This window comes from Macrobrachium rosenbergii, chromosome 55, assembly GCF_040412425.1.
Source record: "Macrobrachium rosenbergii isolate ZJJX-2024 chromosome 55, ASM4041242v1, whole genome shotgun sequence".
In the NCBI taxonomy this organism is placed as follows: domain Eukaryota; kingdom Metazoa; phylum Arthropoda; class Malacostraca; order Decapoda; family Palaemonidae; genus Macrobrachium; species Macrobrachium rosenbergii.
The window spans coordinates 30965268-30991700 of NC_089795.1; the positions used below are offsets into that span (position 1 = coordinate 30965268).

At 38.6% G+C, this 26433-nt stretch overlaps 1 long non-coding RNA gene and 1 pseudogene across 1 annotated transcript in view; one reads left to right on the top strand and one right to left on the bottom strand.

The window, feature by feature from the left end:
- The first annotated feature begins 3416 nt into the window (after window positions 1-3416).
- Window positions 3417-26433, top strand: part of LOC136835922 (uncharacterized) — a 53915-nt gene continuing 30898 nt past the window's right edge. The window contains exon 1 of the long non-coding RNA XR_010852301.1: window positions 3417-3653. This is a non-coding gene — a long non-coding RNA (uncharacterized lncRNA). The remainder of the gene's footprint in view (window positions 3654-26433) is intronic.
- LOC136835457 (uncharacterized) lies at window positions 9575-12885 on the bottom strand (annotated as a pseudogene).

Genomic DNA, 26433 nt, shown 5'->3' on the forward strand with positions numbered 1-26433 from the left:
TATCTCCAAGTTATCAATACATGCCATACTTAGGGCTGCATTTATCAAAATTCACTGTGAAAAGCAATATTGACCTTTTAATATCAGTAAGAACTCTGGATGGAGTATTTTGTAGCTGTTAGTTAAAGGGACTAGGAATGCAATGAAAATGTGTCTTATTGTAGACAGCTAAAAGGATATTGAACAAATTAATCTTGGTGTAAGCCAAGTACACTTTGAATACCTAAAAGGTTAATAAAATATTAAACTCATATTTGTAGAATTGTCAAACTGCAGGAACCAGGTGCTATATTTTAAATCGTGTAGAAATGATTTTTCTCATCCATGTGAAGCTGACACTGTAAACATAAAAGTCTTTGCGTCAGTGTGGACAATTATCATTTACGTATTTGACTTAAAACACTTCAGTTTGATACCTTATATTAATCTTAAGCAAGACAAGCAAATGCACATTTAGATGTATTCACATTTCATTTGAAGATAATTCAATATTTAATTGAATTCTTGTGTTGTGTGTGCAGTAACTCAGTTTTGGTGGTGTAAACATATACTGTAAAGTGGATAAAATTATAATATAAGTATAGGGGTACCGGAGACTATTTTTATAGACAGCGTTCATGTCTTCAAATCGAACAATCACTTCAGTCCATAAACTTAGCTTTACGATCATTTCTGTACTCTCCCAAATTTTGAATTCATTGTAAAACTACACTGTGACATCTATCAATATAAATGCTAAACTTTCCAAGTGATGTATGCTTCAAAAAGCTGAGTTTACAGTTATCTGACGTATGGATGGAGATGTTCTACAATACACGTGTCCTTGAGTCAGAGCTGAAGTAGGAGTGTGAATTGTTTCTAGAAAGACAGGAAAACCTAAGACCCACTAGTAAGTTACAATGCAAATCTATTTCATTTTTTAATAAATTATTGCAATTAAAGATAATGTCAGACCAATAGGACAGTGAATGTTCTGCAATGATGAATGTGAAAAAAATAAACATGGATTTTTTGTATTGTGGCAATTTTCTAAAGAATTACTAGTTGGAACAAATATTTGATTAAGGAAATGATCGTCTTCATGTATACATTGTCAGTCATTTTTTGTGATATTTGAGGTAGTTTTACTCTTTAGCCAAATACATACAGGCCACAGGATACATAAGGGATTTTGCAAACTGCCAGCCTGTTGTACTGAGTGCAATGGCTTCTACGAAATTGCATTTTTGTTTATTTTTCTTATTGTTGACAAAACATAAATTTCTGCCTAATGCTGTTAAGCTACTGACAGACAAGAACACTAGATGCAACGTCCCTCTTGTTCCCTTGGTCTTGATGGACTCTTCTCTGTGCAATTTTATCCTTTGAAAACATATTTGCTCTGCGTGAAATATTCATTGCCATCAAACCCTGACTCATGAACAGTCTATCATCAACATTTTCATTTGTCTCCTTATGAAGAAACGACCAGAAAGCTCCATGGTTTTTGAACTATAATTTATTAGTACAATACTGCATTGTTCCCCAGAATATCTGTATAAACAGCCTGCTGTCATATAAAGACTTTTACATATATACAGTAGTCCAGAATTACTATTGTGAATTTTAAAGAACAGCTGTCCATACAGTTTTTATTCAACAAATATGTTTTAATTTGATCTACTAAAATACTGACTTGGAACTGGACTAGAAGATTCTAAAGACTTTTCTATGTATGGGGAGTTGTTCTTTAGATTTTCCAACTCTTTATGGGTACCAATAGTTACTAGTTTTAATTGTCATTTCATTTTGGTGGTAAAAATATCCTTGTTATTTTAAAAACGTACTGATTGTTACCTTTGTTACATATATATCATGGCTGACACATAGACTGCAATTTTCCTAAATAGAAAAAAAAAGAATTTCTGGCTTTTTTTTCCTGCATTCCTGAATGTATCTTAATATTTTGAATATATTATATCTGACGTGAATAGCTGTGAAACTTCAGTAATAGAAAACTGGGTAAGAAACTCAAGAAATGAAATTATGAGAATATCAGAATCCTCCTGGCTGCAGTTAACATATAATAAATATCCTAATAAAATAAATTCGCAGACCACAGTATCACATATGCCTGAAAAAGGAAGAGCACAATAAACAGAAAAAAAAATTATAAGGACTCTCTTGGAAACTGTTTAAGAGATCATTTGCTTACATATAATTGTTTACAACACAAGAATGTAGAAATACTTAAGTTACAAATGTTCAGTAAGTAAAGTTAAATTTATTTATCACATACTTATGGTTCAGTACAAATGCAGATGTTCTTCAGCTTCCTTTGTACTAGTTCTATAAATTTTGAAAATGAAACTAGTAAATAAAAATAGTGAATTACTGTATAGGCCTACCCTGTTTTAAGTTGAAAATTTTATGAATCCAAAGACCCTTTTGCCTACAGCCTTGGTGATATAATGAATTTTCCATTGATGGCAAATGTTGTATTGCATGTATATTCTGATATGTTGCAATTTGGCAATCGTGCATGAATGGCGACCTAGAATATTATTATACCAAGTTTTGAGGGAAAGTCCATTTCGATCCCGAGAAACTTCCTATGGTAAATATAGCCTTGATGTTTTGGAGAATTTTGCAGATTGCAACATTTCTGCATTGTGGCAAAGTTGCATTATATTGCAGCCAAAGATTTGTAGCCTTGAAATTTATGCAAATTTTGAAATGAATGCAACTGCTGTAGGCCTACTAGGACCCAGTTACATATTGCATTTTCCATCATAGATATATATGGTACTTTGCTTTGATATCAGAACTGATATATTACAACCAGTTTCAGTTTTGCAGTCATTTGTGATTAATTTAATGAACCAAAATAAATCATTATATTCAGATTTTCTGAAAATTTCTTTAGACCGAAAAAATTTCCAAGGCTAGTTACCGGGTGTTTGGGTGAATTTTTCCTTGACTGCAGCTTTGTTACATTTAAACGAAATTAAACTATAGTATATTGCAATTTAGAAACTATATTCATGGTTAATAGCCTTAAATGGTCCAGTTCGCCCTTTTAAACTAAAAATTCGCTTGACCAGAGAAAAACTTCTATTGGAAAGCGGGTGATTTGGAGATTTTTGTATTGATTGTAACATAACTGTATTGAAACAAAATTATAATTTGTGTTAGTCTTATAATAATATTTATGATAAGCCGCATAAAAGAAAAAACCGCTTGGACCTCGACAAATTTCCACGGATAATACATTCTAGGTGTTTTGGCGAACTGTGTTGACCAACTTGACCACAACATAGTCGTGTTTCTACCAAATTCACATCTATTTCAGTTCTTAGGTCAAACCGCGATTAGCATCCCAAAGTACTGCATCATCCATAAAAAGATCACGATCGAGGCTTTGTCAGCAGAAGATGAAGTACCACGATCGTTAATTCCGATCGGCACTGGTACGTTTATGAGAAACCTTACTCGTCGAGTTACTGAACATTTCTCTGACGGTAGTGTAGTGTACCTTCTGTAAGACCGGTCCAAGACTGAAAGACAGCCTGCTGTTCAGTGTCGTTGAAAGTTCGAGACGTGTAAAGAAGTTCCCCTTAATTTTCAGTGGCAGTAGACGAAGTATATGAAAACAAGTGTTGATCGCAATTCAGGTAAGTTTTTGTTTCAGACTACAGTAGGAAAATAATACAAAAATATCACTATAAATATGTAACCGAAAGCAAGCCTTTACCAGATGATGTGGTGTCAAAACATTTTCTGTAGCTTGTCGGTAAGATGGTGTGACAAATTTTTAAGTCTAGCGTAAGTACAGTTTATTAAGCGTTCCTTTTGAGTCAGGAATGGGTATTTGTAAGTGTTAGCTCCGCTCAGACTGTATGGAACGTTTCCGCAAATACGAGAGACATTGGGGAGTCATATGTTCAAGAAGGGATTGGCTAAGGCAATTTGTTATAAAAATAACCAATTTAACCGAACTAGGTAACCTAACGTGTCCTACCTAACTTAACCTAGTAGGCTGTGTTACTTAGTCAGGGGGCTCCACACCCCCTGTGCAGGAAACGCCACGTTTTATCAAAACTTCCCTTAAAACACTGCGCATGCGCGATAGCAAAAATATAGCAAGTTTTTAAGTGAATTACAGTCAAGCGACAAAAAATGACGCTAAATTCTTAAGCAACCAAAGTACCATAGAAAAAGTCAATTTCCAAGTTAATACCCAACACGGAGCTAATACCATACCGCCCACTAGATCAGTGATAGGCCTAGGACTATTCTAGTGGGAAACTTAGGCAACTAACAGGCAGATAGGCTAAGGCTAGTAGCTGTAGGTATTGCATATGGAATATATGAATGTTTGTAAGGCAGTACTAGAGAATAACTATGCACGGCCTTTTACCTTGAAAATTGAGTTGTACTATACTTTGAGTGTTGCTGATGAAGAAGGTGGGGTATTTCTAAGTAAGAGCTCTGCTCGGACTATTACCTTGGAAATCGAATTTTCCTGTACTTTTAGTGTTGCTGATGAAGGTGGTGGTGGTGTTTGTCAGTCAGTTATTATTAACCTCATGTCAGCTCTACCCAACGTGGTTGAGGACCCTTTGGGATCACGGGGTTTTGGAAACGTTGGAAGAAAGATCCGACTGCCATGTTGTTGTTATGGAATGGTTTTGCATATGACCAAGACATTAGGGAACCAAATGTTTAAGAAGGAATTGGCTAAGGAAACCTACTATAAAGGGTACTACTGTATACTAACCTAACGTATCAGGCTGTGTTACTTAGTTGGGAGCTCCGCCCCCAGGCCCTCTGGTGAAGGAAATTCTACTTTTTACCAAAAGCTCCCCTACAACACTGTGCATGGGCGATAGGATTCCAGGATGGCCAGCGTACAATTTCTGACGTTAATTACAGTCAACCAACAAAAAATGACTGTAAATTCTTAATAAGCAACCAAAATACTATAGGAGAAATCAATTTCCAAAGTAATACCTGATGCGGAACCCTTGCCTAGTTCTACTCCCTTTGGTAACATAGGGTTTTGGGTGGGGTAAAACACAGGGAGAGAGAGCGAACATGTTATTTTTATGCTGGACAACCTGGAATAGTTCTGTGCATTCGGAAGGCATCTGGGAGCCATATGTTCAAGAAGGGATCAGCTAAGGGAAGGGAGGGGCCCAGTGAAGGAAACCTATTGTGAAAGGAACTATACTAACCTAACCCAACCTAGCAGGCCGTGTTACTTAGCCTTGGGGTGGACCCCCGGGTGAGAGCATTCTTCCCTGCTTCTCCCAATTTCCTCAATTGGGCACTCCGCTTTTTACCAAAAGTTCCCCTTAAACACTGTGCATGTGTGATAGCATTCCAGGATGCCCAGCATACAATAATATATCTGCTCTCTCTTCCTGTGGTGTACCATCCAAAACCCTGCATTCTCAAGGGTCCCCTACCTTGTTGGATGGCGCTCTGAGGGTAATTACAGTTGACCACCAAAAAATAATGGAAAATTCTTCGTAAGTAACCAAAATACTATAGAAAAAGTAAAATTCCAGGTTAATTATAGAAGGCTAGTTATAGGTATACCTGTATACTATAGTTCTACTGTTCATATTACTGCCCATTTAAGCATATAGCCAATACTTTGAGCTTTCTGGTATAATTAAACTACTAGAATAACAAATATGGTGAACATGAGAACATACGAAAATCAAAGTAAAGAACCACAATGCCCTCCTTACAAACTTCACTCGTTTTGGATAGTTATTGCCAGGAAGCCTGAAATCCAATTATAATATTATGAACAAATTCTCATGTCCAAAAGATCTGAACTTGTATGCAGAGTATGAGAATGAGGTCACTTAACTGACTTGACTGTAAGAAGGATACAAGTTAATAGCCGGTCATACATAATCCTGTGAATTCCACTAGAATTCAGGTACTTTTATGTCAGCTGGAATACACCCCATTCTCATCATGACAAATCTAAATGGTCAATTGTTTTTATTTTCTTAAGCTGATAAAATATATATGTATATTGTATATATACATACATATATATATATAGATATATATATATATATATATATATATATATATATATATATATATATATATATATATATATATAATCATGTATGACAATTAGTTATGTTCCAATATATATATATATAATCGTGTATGACAATTAGTTACGTTCCAATGAAAAGAAAAGTTTGCATGTCTGTGAATTCGCGCAACTCGAATCGTAAAGATCAAGGTATTTCTGTGTGTATGTATGTATGTATTTGTATATATATATATATAATATATATATATATATATATATATATATATATATATATATATATATATATAAATATATATATATATATATATATATATATATATATATATATATATATATATATAGTAAATATATATATATATATATATATATATATATATATATATATATATATATATATATATATATATATATATATTATATATATATATATATATATATATATATATATATATATATATATATATATATATATATATATGTATATATGTATATATATATATATGAATGTCTTTTCCTGTAATACTGCAGTGTACATATGAAAAATAAGAAGGCCCATAAAACACTATTTAAACGTTGGAAACCATATATTCGGCACTTGTTTCTGTGCCCTGTTCACTGGTAGAATATGGACAGGTGGAAAGTTACAATGGTATATACAAAAACATGAAGGTGTGGCCTTAGCCTCCGATGTTAAGGAGGGTGGCGTTTCAAGAAGGAGGAGAATGACCAAATTCCCTAGTGGTTTTTGTTCTCATTAGCTCCCTGTTTGGCGATGGATCTGGCGGTCGCGCTTTCTTGGGTCATCTTCTTCAGAGGGTCTGAGGATTAAGGTGTCGATGAAGGCCCGGATTTCCAACAATGTCCTCCTGACAGGTTCATATTGTTGGTTTGATTGATGATAGCAGATTCCAGCATCTTTCTTTTTGTACGGACAGCTACTTTGAAAAACCAACTCCGCCCCACTCCAGTTAATGACATGCCCTGTATTTCTAATATGTAGAAAATTCCATAATATGATCTGGCTTAGATACGTAGATGATATCTTTACTTTCTGGGACAATAGCTGGGGACTTTAATGAATTTTTTAATAGGCTAAATTCGCTAGTTCAATTACATAAAATTTAAAACAGAATGGGAAAAGGACGGAAAACTGCCGTTCCTAGATGTACTGATCATAAGAAACAGAACAGGTATGCATTTACAGTATATAGAAAACCCACCTTCGCTGTCTCTCACATTCATTTTCTGCTTACCACGACGTCTCCGTAAAAATCATGGTAGGGGTAACTTATTCTCAAAGGACTTAGGATATGTTCAAATGAGTACCTGGATCAAGAATTTAACATGATCCGCCAACACCAACGCAACTGCTCTATCCACCACACATTATCGAGAGGGCTATTAATAAAGCGAATAAAATATACCACAGAGGTCCCACTCACAACAGACAAATAGATTTCAACAACAAAATAAAGCTTCCATACGATGAAAACATCCAAAGGCCACCGAGCAACCTTCAGTTCTAATAATCCTTTCATTTTCCATTATCCCAAATCCATCGGGAGTTCTGCCGTTAACGTATACTTAAATAACAAAAGGAAGAAGCCGGAGTTTAAAGATACCGCGGTAGTAATTGTCATGACATCTATGTAGGAGACAGGTAGATCGCTTCCTCGCAAAGAATAACAGAGCACAAAAAAAAAGATCAGTACGTTACGCTTCTGGAGAGTTCGGGAATTTTCTACATATTAGAAATACAGGGTATGTCATTAACTGGAGTGGGGCGGAGTTGGTTTTCAAGAGTAGCTGTCCGTATAAAAGAAAGATGCTGAATCTGCTATCATCAATCAAACCAACAATATGAACCTGTCAGGAGGACATTGAAATCGGACGCCATCAACACCTTAATCCCTCAGACCCCTCCTGAAGAAGATGACCACAAACGCGACCGCCAGATCCATCGCAAACGGAGCTAATGAGGCCAAAACCACTAGGGGAATTTGGTCATTCTCCTCCTCCAAGAAACGCCACCTCCTTAACATCGGAGGCCCAAGGCCACACCTTCATGTTTTGTATATATACCATTGTAACTTTCCACCTGTCCATATATTTCTACCAGGTGAACAGGGCACAGAAACAAGTGCCTGAATATATGGTTTCAACGCTTAAATAGTGTTTTATGGGCCTTCTTATTTTCTCATATATATATATATATATATATATATATATATATAGTTATATATATATATATATATGTATGTATATGTATATATATATTATTATACTTACAAGAAGTCGCTGCAACCGCACACCTCCCCCAACCTAATTTACCCTTTGTTTATTGAGAATAAAGCATGCTGCACACATCGTATTTGACCCAGATATCAGAGCACAGTTATCAACATTTTTGATCTGTCCTTTCTTACCTGGAACAGATATTGCGCACAATGATAAAAAAGGTCAAAGATAGGGAGACTGAAGGTCACTCCCAAGCAGCTAGCCCAACTAAGTTGCTTTAAAAACAACCTTCCAAAGGCAATAAGCTGCCTGGAGTTGTCTTTCCGCAGGCCGCCTTCGAAGAGTGCAACACCCATCGCTGACCACCTGGGAAGTGACACATCAGCGCTGCACACGGCACCTACCCTGTCGCTGGCGTACCTTAAAAAGAGCAGTAAGCATTAGGCAGTCGTAGGGGACAGCCACACACTCTGCGAGGCGGTGATACAGTTTGGGCTGAGACCATTCATTCTCCCTGTCCGACTCCAGACGCCAGTCATCCTCGAGGGACAGCGTGCATCGTCAGTGTGAATGTCCCCCGTCATTCTTCGCCAGAGACCCGCTTCCCCTAAGGTAAAGTGTGATTAAAGACTTTTCAGCCACGACAGTTTGCCCTTTAGAAAGTTTGGAGTACCAGTATTTCACTTCTGTCATTTTGCCAGTTTATCCAGTGCCATTTTCAATGTCCTGTGTTCAAGTGTAAAGTGGCCATTCATTCCTCGAGTCTTTGGCACCCTCAGTGCCAACTCGAGTCATATTCGGTGTTATATTGTTCCTTTACTGGCGTGTAATGTGTAAATCTCTCTTGCAGAGGGACCTATTTGCAGTGGACTCATCTTGGACTGTGCCTTGCCCTGAGTCAAGACACCAGTAGAAAGATCTTCAGGTGTTGCAAGCCCTTTATCAGTTTACTTATCCATTTTCCCTTCTAATGCTTTCTTTTGTAAATATAATTCTTTGATTTAACCCTGCTTAGGTAGCCTTCCATTTGAGGTACCTCGTGGGTAATGTGGTCCTACTTTGGGAACCACCCCTTTGACCTATTATAAAATTTTTACTTTTCAACATATATATTTCTAGATTTTTTCATGTTCAAATATAAATGATAATCTTATTTTAGGAGGATAGCAAAGAAGTACTTTCAATACTATTTATTACACATTTTTGAAAAATAAATAGTGAAAAATGGAAATATATACAAAAATACCCTTATAATATAAATTATTTGAAGGGTCTTGATGGAATTACAGCTTCAGATTCTTTAAGTAGGATGGTGTAGTGATTTCTTGTTTGAGGTTTCAGGCTTCTGTGGCCACAAACAAAAAATCTGTAACGGGTGTCAAAAATGGAAAATTTTAGTATTTTTTTAGTAGTTGCCTGAAGGGCACCTAAATATTTATGTTGATGAAATTTGGTACACTTGTGCATTCACCATCCTAGAATAAGAAAAAAGCCTTAAAAAAAAAAAGAAATTTAAGCAGTTAAAACGTGTCAAAAAGTTCTTTATGTAAATGTTACTCTAAAAAGGCCATTTAAATTTTTGACAGGAGTATGGTATTTACCATACATCTTGGTCAGAAGTCAGTGTATGACCACTAAACTGTTTGTGATTACAATATAAGCATTCTAGAATAAGAAACAAGTCCAAAAAAGTAAGTCTGAGCAATTGCTAGGTGTTAAAAATGAATTTTTTAAAAATTTCTTCTGAGAGGGCCATTTGAGTTTTGACAGACATATGGTATTTACCATAATTATATCTTAGTCAAAAGTCAGTGTATGACCATTAAATTGTTTGTGATTACAATATAAGCATTCTAGAATAAGAAACAAACCCAAAAAAGTAAATCTGAATAGCTTCTAGGTGTCAAAAATGAATTTTTTAAAGTTTCTCCTGAGAGGGCCATTTGAGTTTTAATAGACATATGGTATTTACCATATATCTTAGTCAAAAGTCAATGTATGACCACCAAATTGTTTGTGAATACAAAGTATAAATTCCTGAAATGAGTAACAATTGTTTTTTGTTCTTGCCTCATTATTATTCACAGTAGTCACAGATGATATGGTAGTGGTTAGGGTAGGTATATTTCTTGCACTTTATGCAAGTGACCCTTGATTTTTTGTTTGAGGCCTTTGGACACAGGTAACACCTGTTCCTCTTCTTGGGGCCTGCAACTTCCTCAACTTCAGAGCTTACAGGGTCGGTGTCTGCCTCTACTTTATAGGCAGAGCAAATCAGATACAGTACCTGAGTTCCCGGGGCAAGGTTTCGGAGTGTAGCCTAAAAAGAGACCACTGTCTAGTCTGCCCATCAGCCAGCTCCATGCCAAAGTCCTTCCTTGTCGTAGTCCTTCCACCTTTTGTCTGCACTTGATGCAGGATATAAGGATGAATGTAAGAAAGGTGGACAATGTTTAAGAAAAAACACATGGGCCATCTTTGTGTACTCCTGATGCAGGAAGTCTTGGTGCACAGCTGGTCAAAAGTATCTACGCCTCCCTTGGTAGCATTATAAAACATCTGAATATCCATTTTGAATTTCTCAATAACTGTGGGGTTATGGTGGATGGTGGTGATGAGCTGGACTTTCTTTGTCGTACTGGCCTGGTGACAAACAAGAGTTATGTTCTTCTCATAATGGAACATGGCCACTGACTCTCCAACATTAATCTGCATCTCAGACAGTGGCTTTGGGAGGTAAGGCTTGTCCTTGATGGTGTTGACAAAGTCAAGACGTTTCCTCATTGATGCTTCTGCTCCTCCTAGGGCGCTAAACCAATTGTCAGTTGTTACAACTCATCCTTGGCTTGGAAATGAGGCTTGTTACGGGCGAGGTCAACAGTACCCTTCCCCAGGTAAGGAATTGCATTACACATAAAATGTGTAATTGCCCATCATTAAATCTTCGTGCCATATCTGTAATACAAAGACTATTTAGTTTAGTATAAAAGTCTAAATAATTTAAGAAATAAACAAGTGCTGCACATTAAATATTTATTTTTAGTAGTCAGGTAAGTAAATGTATATAAAAATCAAGTTTATAATGTCTAATAGCAAGTAAATATGTACTGGAATGACAGGTAAGTAATTGAGATGGAAAATAAAATTCATAATGAATAATAAGTTACAATTAATAACTAGTAAATATGTACTGAAATGACACAAAAGTAAATTGAAAAAACAAAGTTAAGTTGGTAGGAAAAATAATTAAAAGTTCGTAAGTTACATTGTATTACATAATGAAATGCCATAATACTTAATTTGTAGGCTTATTTGGGGATGTAGCCTACATCTTGAAACTGCATTTTCTCCTGAAAGGTACAAGTGCTCATCAATGGTGACATGTGGTCCTAGCACATAACATGCCTTGGAGGCTGTAACAAATTTATCCCAGGGTGTCCTAATGGGTGCCAACTTGTCCAGTGCCACTCTCTGGGTTCATGTCGTTGAGTTGTCGAACCGCAAGGCCCTCATCAGGAAGCAGAATCTTCTGTTGCTCATTGTCCTCCAATAAAGGGAACATCCATCAAAAGTAGACCATATCTGAAGCATAGACTCATAGTTGTCCTTCTTGATACCAGACATGACAAGGATCCCAATCAGAGCCTTCATCTTCGTTGGTGAAGACAGTCATGACAGCAAGCTCATCATCTGGAATGAAGAGCTCAAACAACTCCCATGCACTTTTCTTCATGTTGGTTTCCTCTGTCAACGATCCTGGTGGCACTGCGTGAGGAGCAGAAATTCTAGGCAATCTAGGATTGGGATTTCTATGCCAAATACTGCCATCCCTTGTCCTAACAGTGTCTTTATTGAAATGTGCTAAGGAGGAGCCAACACTATCCTGAATAGGCCATCTTGACTTCTTCCTACTTTTCAGCGCATTGGGAGTGAGTACTGGCATGGGGGTGGCACTGACTGCTGACACGGGGGTGGCACTGACTGCTGACACGGGGGTGGCACTGATGTCCCCTTCTTCCCATCAGTTGAAGGCGATAAGGTGACACTGAAAGCGACTTTGGTCACTGGCACTGATGACGTCTTCTGAACTAATCAGAGGTGAGGCACTAGGATTCTCCATTGCATGGAAGGTGGCAGACATCAACGGAATGGTGGTAGATGTCTGCCGATTGATGGCTAACTTCCTTGCTGGACGTCTGGGAGGTGTTGAGGGGAATCGGATCATGGAAGTCCTCTTCATCCCCACTGTCCTACATATCTCTTTTTAACTTTGTTAATGCATTTTGTATCTTTACCTTACGTCTCCTTCCATAAAAAGATATGGTAAGCGCTAACACTCTTGGAAGACGTGGCGGACGTGACAGGCGGTGGGCAGGGCTAGAAGGCTCGGCGTGTCGTCGTTGTGTGAGAAGTACTCCACCTTGCTGCCACTTCCAACCCTCGTCACGCCCGCTGCAGGCATGTCACCACTCTTATGAAATATGGGTTTTCCAAAGTTTCTTCATCACTAGCCTTGCTGTCCCAATCCAAAATGTCAAGAAGTTCATCAATTTTCAGGCCCTTCCTCGGCATATTCGAAATCTGAAAAAATTGAAAAAAGCACATTTCAGTTTTCAGACATCTGTGGCGAAATGTTGCAGCACTACACCATGCCACCTACATCACTGGCAAGCTACATCATCTGGTGTTGTTACCAGGCAGTTTCACTAAGCACCACAAATAAATATAGATATGATAACAAATGTAAGTGTATACCAAAATCCATATCAAGAACAAATTAGGTAATTAGGTACCCACCTGGTGACCAGTGATACTTAAAATAGCTGCAAAATGGCTAATATCTACTGCTCACAGTCAAGGCACACAGAACTAATGCGCATCTCAGGAACCCGCCAAACACCGATTTCCCTCATGTTATTACAAAAAAATGCCGTTCTGCGCAGGCGTGTGGCCCTTATATGGGGTCTGTTTACCTACCTAGGGTTAGAGATGAATCTCTCTCTCTCTCTCTCTCTCTCTCTCTCTCTCAGGAAAAGATACTGCTAATTTGAGTCTCTGTAACCAGAGGGTATTAGAACATTATGCACACAGTGTGTGTGTGTGTGTTCATAATGTTTTAAAACTGTATATAGTACAGGTAATACATCTTTGGAAGACAAAATACATATAAATTTTGTTGTTGCCAGTCACGTGGAAACAGAAATGGATTAACATTCCTCAAGAGATTAAAGAGATGATTCTCTCTCTCTCTCTCTCTCTCTCTCTCTCTCTCTCTCTCTCTCTCTCTCTCTCTCTCTCTCTCTCTCTCTCTCTCTCTCTCTCTCTCTCGGGTAAAGATACTGCTATTTTGAGTCTCTTTAACCAATAGGTATTAGCACCTACTGTATGTACACACTGTGTGTGTATTCATAATGTTTTAAAAAATGTGTAGTACAGGCAATGCATCTTTACTATTAAAAACTACATATAGTACTGGATTTAAAACATGCACTTACGTCATCATCAGCTTCATGAGCAAAACATTTTTCCTCAGACAGAACACTGTACAGCTAAAACCTGATTGGCTGGCTGGTTGCCATAGAGAGCTGTTAGCCAGTGACAGCCCTCTACTTATGTTCTGTTTATAGACATTTCAATCACAAATTTTGTGTATGGCACTAAGTTTGAATGTTGCCATGATCTTGATTATTTGACTGAAGCTTGCAAAAATACTCGATAATATGCTTTATATAATTATTTCATGAAAACAAGATTTTAACCTTAATGTGGTGGTATGAAAAATCCCACAACAGTCTGTCATATTGATGCGTCATCACTTGTGAATCTTGCTCCCGGACTATCCTCAAATTTATGACTGCAACTGATGACGATGTTAGTAACAATAAATATCAACCCTCTCCAAGACTGATATGATGAAATGTATTTTATTGCCTTATCATTAAAATTAACAAGTGAATTACAATTATTTTGATCATGTATATTTTTGCATTTTACAGAATGTTTTTGTTGAGAAAATGTGTTAGTGAACTTATGGTCTTAATTGTCCCACTATTTTATTATTGATGATCTTAACCCTCAAACGCCTGTTGGACGTTTTAAACGTCGTCCAAAATTGTCTGTCGAATGCAGAGTGGATGTTGCAAACGTCGACTGAAAATGCTTTTTTAAATATTCGCGGAAAAATAATTATAGGCCTAGTTTGCGAAGATTTCAAATCCCGCTACCGGGCGGATGCTGGGAGTTCACGGATCCAGCTGTTATTTTGTTTCTGAGCGCCACCCAGACGCCGCATGCGCCAATTTCCCCATCTCGCATCAGAGCATCAAAATGGCGCCTTGCGGAGCGATATTTTGACACAGACGTGTTTTGCTGAACTTTGCGGTGTTAGTGAATTCGTGCTGCAACAGAACGTTTGCAGAGATGTCGCAAAGGCGTCAGGAGCGTGGAAAGGCACATTGCCTGTCGGAAGTGAGCGTGTGAGGCGAGTTTTGGGCTTGGATGCTGGAGAAGGACCCAGCAACCAGAGTGACCCAGCTTCTCAGCAGCGTGTTGTTTGGCCACACGTGTGACCTATGGCGACCAAGGACCACATCCTGTTCCTTTTATGACCCCTAGAAGCATCGGGGGTGTCCTGAGGGGCATCCGAAAACATTTGGGAGGCCTCCAACAAAAGGACATTGATGAGTACTTGTTGAGCTCGATCGAGAGCAGGTCGAAAGTCCTGATTTCGGTGGTAGTTGGTCATCTAGCGATGACGACATAACGCCTGGCGCCAGCGATGACGAATATTTGCCACCAATGTCCGTACGGGATCTTCAGCAGGAAAGTGAATTAGAGTTTAGTGGGTTTAGTGCCTACGAGGGAGAAAGTGAGTTGGAGGAGGAAGAGGGATGACTGATTGTGGCTGGTGGGACGAAACAGAAAGTGATGGGAAAGTGAAGGAGACGGCCCAGCTGGGAGTATGAGTGCGAAGACGTGCCCTGCATCGCGCGCGAAAGCGCAAACCCGAGAGGGTCGCAACGTCGCGCAGCTCAGGTGAAGGCCGTTCGTCCGAAAGTGATGAGGGGTGGTTGGAGAACCCCACCCCACCTAACATGCACCCATTCACGGCAGTACCTGGACTGACCGTCCCTGTGCCCTCTCACGGTACTGGGGTTCATTCAGCTTTTCCTGACGCGGGGATTGCTTGAATTCCTGGTTGGGCGGAGACGGCAGATTACGCCGTACTGCTGTGAGGAATTGCGGATGACGCTGTCGCACCGCTGGCGGGCTGCAACCTCACGGACATGGCGCACTTTTTGGGGCTCCACACATTTTTGGGATGATGCCTGCTGCTGACGTCAGGCAATATTGGAGGTGGAATTTTTAAGTACGCCTAATGTGGCCGGCATTATGTCCCGTGATAGTTTCCTGGCGTTGGACAGGTATTTCAACGCCTTCAACCGTAAGGGGCTATACCCGAATAACGCCCGACCGCCTCATCTTAGTCCGCCCAGTGTTGGAGTTCATTCGTGAACGGTGCCAGACTCGTGGTTCCTTCAAGAACCTTTTTTGGATGAGGGTATGATGCCATACAAAGGGCGTCTAAGTATCAAAAGTGTACAACCCAAGAAGCCAAAGAAGTATGATGTAAAGTTATTTTTTATTACGGAAGCCAACACTGATACGCCGTGGACTTCTTGGTGTATTCTGGGGTCTTCTCACGCTGCGACACTGTCTTCGGTCTTGTGAATCGTTTCCGTAACCAGGATACCACCTGTTTTATGGATAATTATTATAACTCGGTATCCCTGGCCCAGGAACTGTATGAAGCAGGTGTGCACGCCAGTGGTACCCTTCGATTGATGCGTGGGGCCCCGAATGTCCTCAAGAGGTTTGCTAGCCACCCGCAACATCTTGCAAGAGGAGAGACAGAGTGGCGCGGAAGGAGATGTCTTCGTCATCTGTTGGAAGGGGTCCGACGCTGCGCCCATGATTACGATGAGTCATGAGCCCATCCAAGAGGAGATCACCCAGCCGGAAGAAGACACGCCGCAGGGCCGAGTTACGTATGAGGAGTTTCGTGTCCAACGCCCTACTGTCATTGGGCACTACAACAGGCACATGGGAGGAGCTGATCTCTTTGATCAACTCATCCAGTATTATCCCTTCGCCAGGAGAACCAGGAGGTGGACACAGAAGCTCCTCAAATACCTCCTTCAGTTGGCACTCCAGAATGCCTACATCATTTACTGTGGGTATAGTGGACGCTGGAGGTTGACCCACATCCAGTTTCTGAGGTGGCTGGGAATGCCCTCATCAACTTCGATCCGGAGGAGCCTTCAACGGCGCCCCTGCCCCGAGCTCCAGCTCTCCCGAGTGAAAGGTCAGATGTCGTGGAGATACCCCCGACATCATAATTCTCATCCTGCCAGTGCCGACCTTGATGATGATGATGACGCCCCTGAAGATGCCGCCGCCCTGAAGGTGCCGCTGCCCCTCGAATTCCAGTGTCCCGTTGGGTAGCCGACCCTGTGTGTTGGCTGCAGCCAGGAGATCACACACTGGAGCTCATCAAGGGGGCAGACAGAAACGGTGCCGGGTGTGCCATATGAATGGCAAGAGGAGAGACAGCCGGTACGTGGTATTGCTGCACCTGCAAGGTAGCACTTTGCAGGTTGGATGAGTGTAACCTGCAGGTACCACAATGCGGTTATTTATTGGAGTGGCCTGCCCGAGCGACACGGGAGGGCGCAGCGAGCCGCCCAGCAGTAAGGCGCGCTTGGCCTCCTCCCTCCGCTTGTGCCCGTCATGTCGGGGAGGAAAATGCAAGACTTGAATGGAGGAGGAGAAACAAGAAACAGCACGAAGAGTCAGGGATTATGAGGAGTATTCTGCATTTATTTTTTTAGTTTTATATTTATGAGTGAGTATTCTGCATTGAATTTATTTTTAGTTTTATATTTACAAGTGAGTATTCTGCTTGAATTTATTGTTTTATATTTATTTTTTTATATATCTGTATCTATTGCTTTTTGTATAATTTCGTTTTATATTTATTACAAGTTTTATATATCTGTATGAATGTCTGTATATATATTCATTGCTGTTTTGTATAATTTCGTATTCAATACCTGCAAAAACAAAGTTTCAAAAATTTCAACCATTCGCTTTTAAAATTATGTTTTTTTTTTCGCTGTAACAAAGTATAAAAAAATGGGCAATTTCATAAATACAACAAAAATTATAGCTGGTTTTAAATATTTACATCGAAATGATATGAAAAAAATGGTCAACTGACTATATAAAAACGCATCCGTGTTTCATAATTATTACATCCGAGTAACAATCAATCATTTACCTTCATTTTGCAACAAACGGAAAGTCTCTAGCACAATATTTAGATTTTTGGTGAATTTTTGAAAAAAATAATTTCCTCCGCTCCGCGCGCGCAGAATCAGCTGAAAATCGTGGCATTTCTTGCGTCAGCTTGCCGTAATTTTTTCGCCGTTTCATATTATTCGTTACATAAAGTGTTATACATCAAAATGTGCGCAATTTCATGTAGAATACAACAAAAAATATATCATTCTTTTAGCTCTTCACAATTTTTAAATATTTATATCGAAATAACGATAAATAGAAAAAAATCAACCTTCGGTCAACTTTGACTCGACCGAAATGATCGAAAAACGCATCCGTAAGCCATAATTATTATATTCGAGTAACAATCAATCATTTACCTTCATTTTGCAACAAACGGTAAGTCTCTAGCACAATATTTAGATTTTTGGTGAATTTTTGAAAAAAAATTTTCCTTCGCTCCGCGCGCGCGGAATCAGCTGAAAATCGTGGCATTTCTTGCGTCTGCTTGCCGTAATTTTTTCGCCGTTTCATATTATTCGTTACATAAAGTGTTATACATCAAAATGTGCGCAATTTCATGTAGAATACAAAAAAAAAATAAATAATTCCTTTAGCTCTTCACAGGTTTTTAATATTTTCGCCGAAATCACGATAACTGACAAAATTTTAACGTTTGGTCAACTTTGACTCGACCGAAATGATCGAATAACGCATTCGTAAGACATAATTATTACATTCGAGTAACATTCGTAAGACATAATTATTACATTCGAGTAACAACCAATCATTTACCTTCATTTTGCAAAACAAACGGAAAGTCTCTAGCACAATATATAGATTTTTGGTGAATTTGAAAAAGTACTTTCTTGCTCCGCGCGCGGAATCAGCTGAAAATCGTGGCGTTTCTTGCGTCTGCTTGCCATAATTTTTCACCGTTTCATATTATTCGTTATATAAAAGTGTTATACATCAAAATGTGCGCAATGTCATGTAGAATACAACAAAAAATATATCATTCCTTTAGCTCTTCACAGTTTTTAAATATTTACATCGAAATAACGATAAATAGAAAAAAATCAACCTTCGGTCAACTTTAACTCGATCGAAATGGTTCAAAAATGCAATTGTAAGCTAAACAACTTAGTCTAGTAATATTCAATCAATTTCATTCATTTTGGCACAATTGAAAAGTCTCTAGCACAATATTTAGATTTTTGGTGAATTTTTGAAAAAAAAATTTTCCTTCGCTCCGCGCGCGCGGAATCAGCTGAAAATCGTGGCATTTCTTGCGTCTGCTTCCCGTACTTTTTTCGCCGTTTCATATTATTTGTTGCATAAAGTGTTATACATCAAAATGTGCGCAATTTCATGTAGAATACAACAAAAAATAAATCATTCCTTTAGCTCTTCACAGGTTTTTAATATTTTCCGAAATAACGATAACTGACAAAATTTTAACGTTCGGTCAACTTTGACCGACCGAAATGATCGAAAAACGCATTCGTAAGCCATAATTATTACATTCGAGTAACAATCAATCATTTACCTTCATTTGCAACAAACGGAAAGTCTCTAGCACAATAAATAGATTTTTGGTGAATTTTTGAAAAATAATTTCCTCCGCGCCGCGCGGAATCAGCTGAAAATCGTGGCATTTATTGCGTCTGTTTGCCGTAATTTTTTCGCCCTTTCATATTATTCGTTACATAAAGTGTTATACATCAAAATGTGCGCAATTCATGTAGAATACAACAAAAAATAAATCATTCCTTAGCTCTTCACAAGTTTTTAATATTTCGCCGAAATCACGATAACTGACAAAATTTTAACGTTCGGTCAACTTTGACTCGACCGGAATGGATCGAAAACGCATTCGTAAGCCATACTTATTACATTCGAGTAACAATCAATCACTTACCTTCATTTTTGCAACAAACGGAAAGTCTCTAGCACAATATTTAGATTTTTGGTGAATTTTTGAAAAAAATAATTTCCTCGCTCTGCGCGCGCGGACTCCGCTGAAAATCGTCATTTCTTGCGTCAGTTTGCCGTAATTTTTCGCCGTTTCATATTATTCGTTACATAAAGTGTTATACATCAAAATGTGCGCAATTTCATGTAGAATACAACAAAAAATAAATCATTCCTTAGCTCTTCACAGTTTTTAAATATTTACATCGAAATAACGATAAATAGAAAAAATCAACCTTCGGTCAACTTTAACTCGATCGAAATGGTTCAAAAATGCAATTGTAAGCTAAAAAACTTACAGTCTAGTAATATTCAATAAATTTCCTTCATTTTGGCACAATTGGAAAGTCTCTAGCACAATATTTAGATATTTGGTGAATTTTTGAAAAAACTTTTTTTACGTCCACGTTACGAATTCATGCATCATTTTGTGATAATATTTTCTGTGTTGCTTTAATCGTTTACGATCTGTTATATACCAAAATCATCGCAATTTAGTGTACAATACAACTAAAAAAATTAACTCATTAGCTTTAACTGTTTTACAGCGCGATTTGTATACAATTATATACGAGTTTTTTTTTCGCTGTCATATATTCCAATATTTATATATGATAATGATATTTTTTTCATTTCTGATGATTGCATACTAAACTTCAGGCAATGAGAAAAAATGAGCCAAAAATGAACTCTTAATCTTGAAAACTAAGCGCGCTGTGATTTTTTGAAAAAAACTTTTTTTCCGCTTCGGCGCTACCTCTCGGAGGCCGCCGGCATACGGGAGACGTTTTTGAAAATAGGGCTTCGGCGTTAAAGGGTTAATTATCTCACTGAAAAAGGGGAAAAAAATCACTGAAAAAGGGAAAAAATGTTTTTTCTACAGTAGTGATGTTTGACCATGCTCCTGACCCCACAGTTCCGAAATCTGAAAAATTCCAAGTGCTGAAACACATTTAGCCCCAAGGATTTTGGATAAAGGATTGCGTACCTTATTGTGAGAGTAACATATAGTAAACCCCCTCCACCCATATTTGCGTTCTCACGATTCGTGGACTCACCGATTCGCGGATGTCTCTGTGGAACAAATACACATTACTCATGGAAAATTCGCCCATTCGCTGTATTTTTCACTGAGAAATACTCACTAATTACTGTACTTTCATATTTTCATAACTAAATGCACTTTTTGTGATAAAACTATTAAAATATTCAGGTACCCAGGTAGTGCTCGAGTTACGATAATTCGCCTTATGATAATTCGATTTTGTGATGGGGTAAGTAAGCTGAATATAGCCTAAAGGTAGGCACTGAAATTCATAGACTAAACTCCTCCATCACGAGTCTTATAGCTGTAAGAGGTGAACCTAGTACACCGATATCGCCTGTTAAAGCTACTGTGAAGTTACCCAAATTAGGCCTCAAACACTTCGATCATGATGTATCGGAATGGAATTCATTCTGGGAACTTTATGAAGTATCAGTGCACCAAAGTACTGATTTTGAAAATATACAGAAGTTTTGTTATTTGAAGGGCCTATTGGAAGGTGAGGCGCTGATACTGATATCTGGTTTTAAATTACAAGGTGATAAATATTTACAAGCAGTGAACCTGTTAAAAGAGACCTATGGCAGAAAAGACGAAATCTATTTGTGTTTAGCTAGAAAACTCTTCCAAACCAAGACTCCCAAGGCAGATGCAGAATTGCTACAAGGTTTTAGAGCAGAATTCGAATGCTGCATAAAATCATTGGAGAGTGAAAGGCTGGAATTCAGTGAATTGTATACCATCTTGCTCTACACCAAACTACCAAGTAGTGTAAGTGAAATAATAAAACAAAGGTGTGGAGAAGATTGGCTGAAATTTGACACCTTTAAAAAATATCTTAAAGAAGAAATACACATTTTGAGGGCTTTTCCACAGAGTGAACCAGCAAAAGCTAACACATTGACAACAGTATCTGCGTTCGCAGTAGAACAATAGCAATCTGTGAGACCAAAAAAGACATCGGTAAGGCTTAAAGAAAGTACGAACAAAGCCAAGGTAAACCAGGTTAAAGGATGTGCACTTTGTGGAGGCAATCATATATGGACACATTGTAAATCCTACATAACCAGAGGAGGAAAGATGAAACGACTCAGAGCTCTGGGTTTGTGTTTTGTACGGGCATCCAGTAAACACTTTAGTTCCAACTGTGACAGGCAAGGGTGTAATAATGGCTGCACTGTTAGACATCATATTACTATATGCAGTCGAAACCAGTCAAATAAGTCTAAGGTAGGTGAGGTACAAGTTGGAACTCTCTCTTTGACGAATACCGGACAGGGAAATAAGACGACTAGGAAGTTGATCTTACCTACAGCCACAATAACCCTAATGGGTAAAAGAGGTTGCATTGTGTGAAAGAGAGGGTTGTTAGATACCTGTGCCGAGAGATCATTTATAAAGAAATCTGCTCTTGAGGGACTCCACTATAAAAGCGAGGGAGTTGAAAACATATTGAGAGGTTACTTAACTACTACACCAGTTAAGGAATATGAAATGGTGAACATCGCTGTACCTCATCGGGGTAGATTAATAAATATGGATTATATAGTGGTAGACGAGCTACCAGAACATGCAGTACAAAGAAATTCGGCATTAAGAAGAACTTAAGGTCGTTGTGTAAAACGAAAATCAGCTTGGCTGATAAAGATTTTGATCTACCCGTAGAGAAACAATCGCCTATTGAATTGTTAATAGGGGTTGACACTGTATACATCATCTTACACCCAGGGTTTAGGAAATTTGAAAATTTAGCAGTGCTACCAACCATATTTGGTTACATGGTAACCGGAGCATGTAGTTCTCCTTCTACCAAGGAGATTCGTGTCTCCATTTTAAAACTGGCAGAGGAAACCGACGACATAATTATGGTTGAAGGGGCTACTCAGTTAAAGGAACCAAGGGAAGATCTTGAAAGTTTATGGAGTTTGGATCATTTAGATATTAACTGCAGTGAAATAACGGAACAGGAACGGAAGGTATTAGAGAACTTTGAGAGTACTATAACTTATTCTGAAATTGACAAACAGTAAGTTGCGGCATTGCCTTGGAAATGCAATAAAAGGAGATTAGCTTCCAACTTTGGGTTGACTTTGAACAGATTAAAACAACAGTGTGTCAAGCTTCAGAAGGACTCTCACTGTCTAGAACACTACCAGAAAATTCTGAAGGATCAGGAGGATAGGAGATTCATAGAGAATGGAATATTTTAAAACAGAAGACTATCATTTCATGGCACACCATGGTGTTAAGAAGGACAGTGCAACAACCCCCATTAGGATAGTATTTGACTGTTCAGTTAGACAGGGGGAAGGTGGGTTAAGCTTGAACGATTGTTTGTGGACGGGACCACATATAACTGCTGACCTGCTTAAAGTTCTGCTGCAGTTTAAAACGAAATCGTTTGCTTGTACTAGTGACATAGAGAAGGCATTTTTAATGGTGCAACTCAGTGAAGAGGATAGAGGCTATACTAGGTTTTTATGGTTGGAAGATCCAACAGGCCCTAACAGTAAATTATTAGTGTGTAGGTTTACATTTGTTTTATTTGGGGCTACATGTTCTCCCTTTCTGCTGAATGCAACGTTTAAGAAACACCTCTCTATGGTAGAAGGTGACATAAAAAGGATAAAAAGAGGACTACAGTAAACCCCCCTTATTTGTGTTCTCACGATTCGCGGGTTTCTCTGTGGAACATATCTACCCATTATTCGCGGAAAATTCGCCCATTCGTGGTATTTTTCACTGAGAAATATTCATTAATTACTGTATTTTCATATTTTCATGAATAAATGCACTTTGTGGTAAAACTATTAAAATACTCAGGTATAAGCATTTTTACAGGGGTTTTCTTGTGTTTAAACTATCAAAATAGGCAGTTCTAAGTGTTTTTAGAGGGCTTTTAAGTATTCGCGGATTTTAGCTATTCGCGGGGCGGTGTGGTACGCATCCCCCGTGAATGCGGGGGGTTCAACTATGTAGATAACTTGCAGTTCACTAGCAATGATGATAACGAGCTGGTGAATTTTTTCTTTGAAGCAAATAAGATATTTGCACAGGCACATTTATATCTGAAAGAATGGACGAGTATGATGATAATGAGCTAGTAAATTTTTTCTTTGAAGCAAATAAGATATTTGCACAGGCACATTTATATCTGAAAGAATGGACGAGTAATAATGACTCATAGTTCTTCTTTGGAGGGGTGGTAGAGCTTTCGACTGGCATGCTGTTGGCCCAGCGTTTGACTCTCCGAGCCGCCAATGAAGAATTAGAGGAATTTATTTCTGGTGATAGAAATTCATTTTCGTCATAATGTGGTTCGATTCCACAATAAGTCGTAGGTCCCGTTGCTAGGTAAACAGTTGGTTCTTAGCTACGTAAAAATAAGTCTAATCTCAATAGCCCTAGGGAGAGCTGTTAACCAGCTCAGTGGTCTGGGTTAAACTAAGATATACTTTTTTTTTTAATAATGACTCATTGCAAACTATTGCTGAAGTATATGGGATTAGTGCCAGAGAACAAACAACTCATAAGGTCTTAGGTCTGAACTGGGACAAAGAAAAAGATACCTTGACATTACAACAGACTAAGATAAATAAGTCTAGCCAGACTAAGAGAGAAGTGTTAAGAACTGCTGCACAGATTTACAATCCATTAGGAGTGCTTCTACTTGTTACTATTAGGACAAGGATATACCCGCAGAATTTGTGGAAGCAACAACTGGATCTGGATGAACAACTCCCAGGCCCATTACAGAACCAATGGGTTGAGTTATCCGAAGACTTAGAAAAGTGTCTTGATATTTCGTTCCTAGGAATACTATCCTAGGAAAGGGGGACTCCTTACACATATTCTGCGATGCCAGTGGGTTAGCATATGGTTGTATAGCCCATAGAGTTAAGAACGAAAACTCTTATTTAATGATGGCAAAGGCAAGAGTAGTGCCCATTAAAGAATTAAGTGTTCCAAAACTTGAGTTGTTGGCATTGTTGCTAGCAGTAAGAATGACCAAATTTATTAAAGAATCCTTTGAGAAGGATGAGTTTGTAGAACTGTTTGTTTGGTCGGAGAGTAAAGTTGCCTTAAGTTGGCTAGTATCGAAAAGTGTTCTCCCTGTGTTTGTGAAAATTAGAGTACAGGAAATAAAGTCTTTCATTCCAGAGGGTGATCTTGTCCTATCTCCCTACAGATGATAATCCCAGTGACTGGTTGACACATGGGAAAAGGACAGAAATGATCTTGGTTAGTTCTTTCTGGTGGAAGGGACCCCTTGGTTAAAAAATTCCTCTTGGCCAATAGATAGGTCATGGGTTGCTGGATCACTTGCGCAGAGTAGGGAAGAGAACATTTTGGTCAATACTGTAAGGGACAACCTGAATGGTAATACTCACTTGCTGAATTGGGAGAGATTCAACAAGGTTAAAAAGGTCTATAGGACCACAGTGTGGATCCTACGATTTTTTAATAGTTGTAGGAGTTCAACAGTATGAAGAGGCATGGCGAATTGACCTTGGAAGAACTCCAAGAGGCAAAGAATAAGACCATTGCCATCATACAGATGGAATATTTCCAAGAGGAATATGGGAGTTTGATGAAGGGGGTAAGAAAACCAAAACTAGCTCTTGTACACCAGTTGAATCTTTACCTGGACAACTGGATAATAAGGTGTAAGGGTAGACTAGAACACGCACAGGTACCCAGACCTGTTAAGTTTCCCATATTATTGCCTAAGAGTTGATATGTTTACCTGGATAATTATTAAAGAACATCATGATGCTAATGCTCATATGGGTGTAAATGCCATTGTGTCGAGTGTCAGACAGGAGTTCTGGATCCCACAGATAAGGCAACTGACTAAGAGTATAATACACCATTGTGTTATTTATAGGAGAACGCAGGGGAGGCCGTATAGGCCCAGTATAATTCCTCCATTACCTGAGTTCAGGGTGCAATGTAAGCAACCTTTTAATACCACAGGCGTGGACTACACCGGCGCATTATGGGTTAAGGGAAAGTATTCCTGTATGTATCAAGCTGTGTGACGACTTATGGGAGAGGGAGTATTTAACAACATTGAGAGACCCATCGAGTACGAATAATGTATGGCTCTTGGCCCAGGATAGGGGAAGTTGCCCTCATTCATGACAAGGGGCCAAGGAGCAAGTGGAAGTTGGGCCAAGTGATCCAGTTACACATGGGGCGAGACAAGGTCCCAAGAGTGGCTACTCTAAGAACGGCACATAGACAGCTTATGGGACCTGTAATTAAGTTATACCCCTTGGAGCTGTGGCAGGAGATAAGGGAAACTAATCCTGCGACAGATGACATTCAGTCAAGCACCCACCTGAGCAGAAGGACTACTCAGATAGCTGCAGAAGCCAGAAAGGCATTGATAAGAACAGGACTATTATAAATAATGTAGCCATAAGTTTTCTTGCAGGGGAGTATGTCGAAACTTCGACAAGAGAGGTTGTACTGTTCCATAAATTGTGCTATAGTTTTATATATTCTCATTGAATTTATGTAAAGTGGAAATGCATATTATGTCAGAGGATATTATGTTTTGTTGTGTTTGTATTTAGTAATGAAAAGTGTTGTCTTAGCTGTTTTGTGTGTTTAATTGTAAGTATACATGTAATAATGCTTAACTACTGGTATGGGTTGTTGTCCGGTGGTTAGTCGAAGGTTTGATATCAGTCAAAGACGGCTGTGAAGTCAATCTCTTCATAATCTTGATGCAGAGTGGTTCGAGCTAGTGGGGACTCAA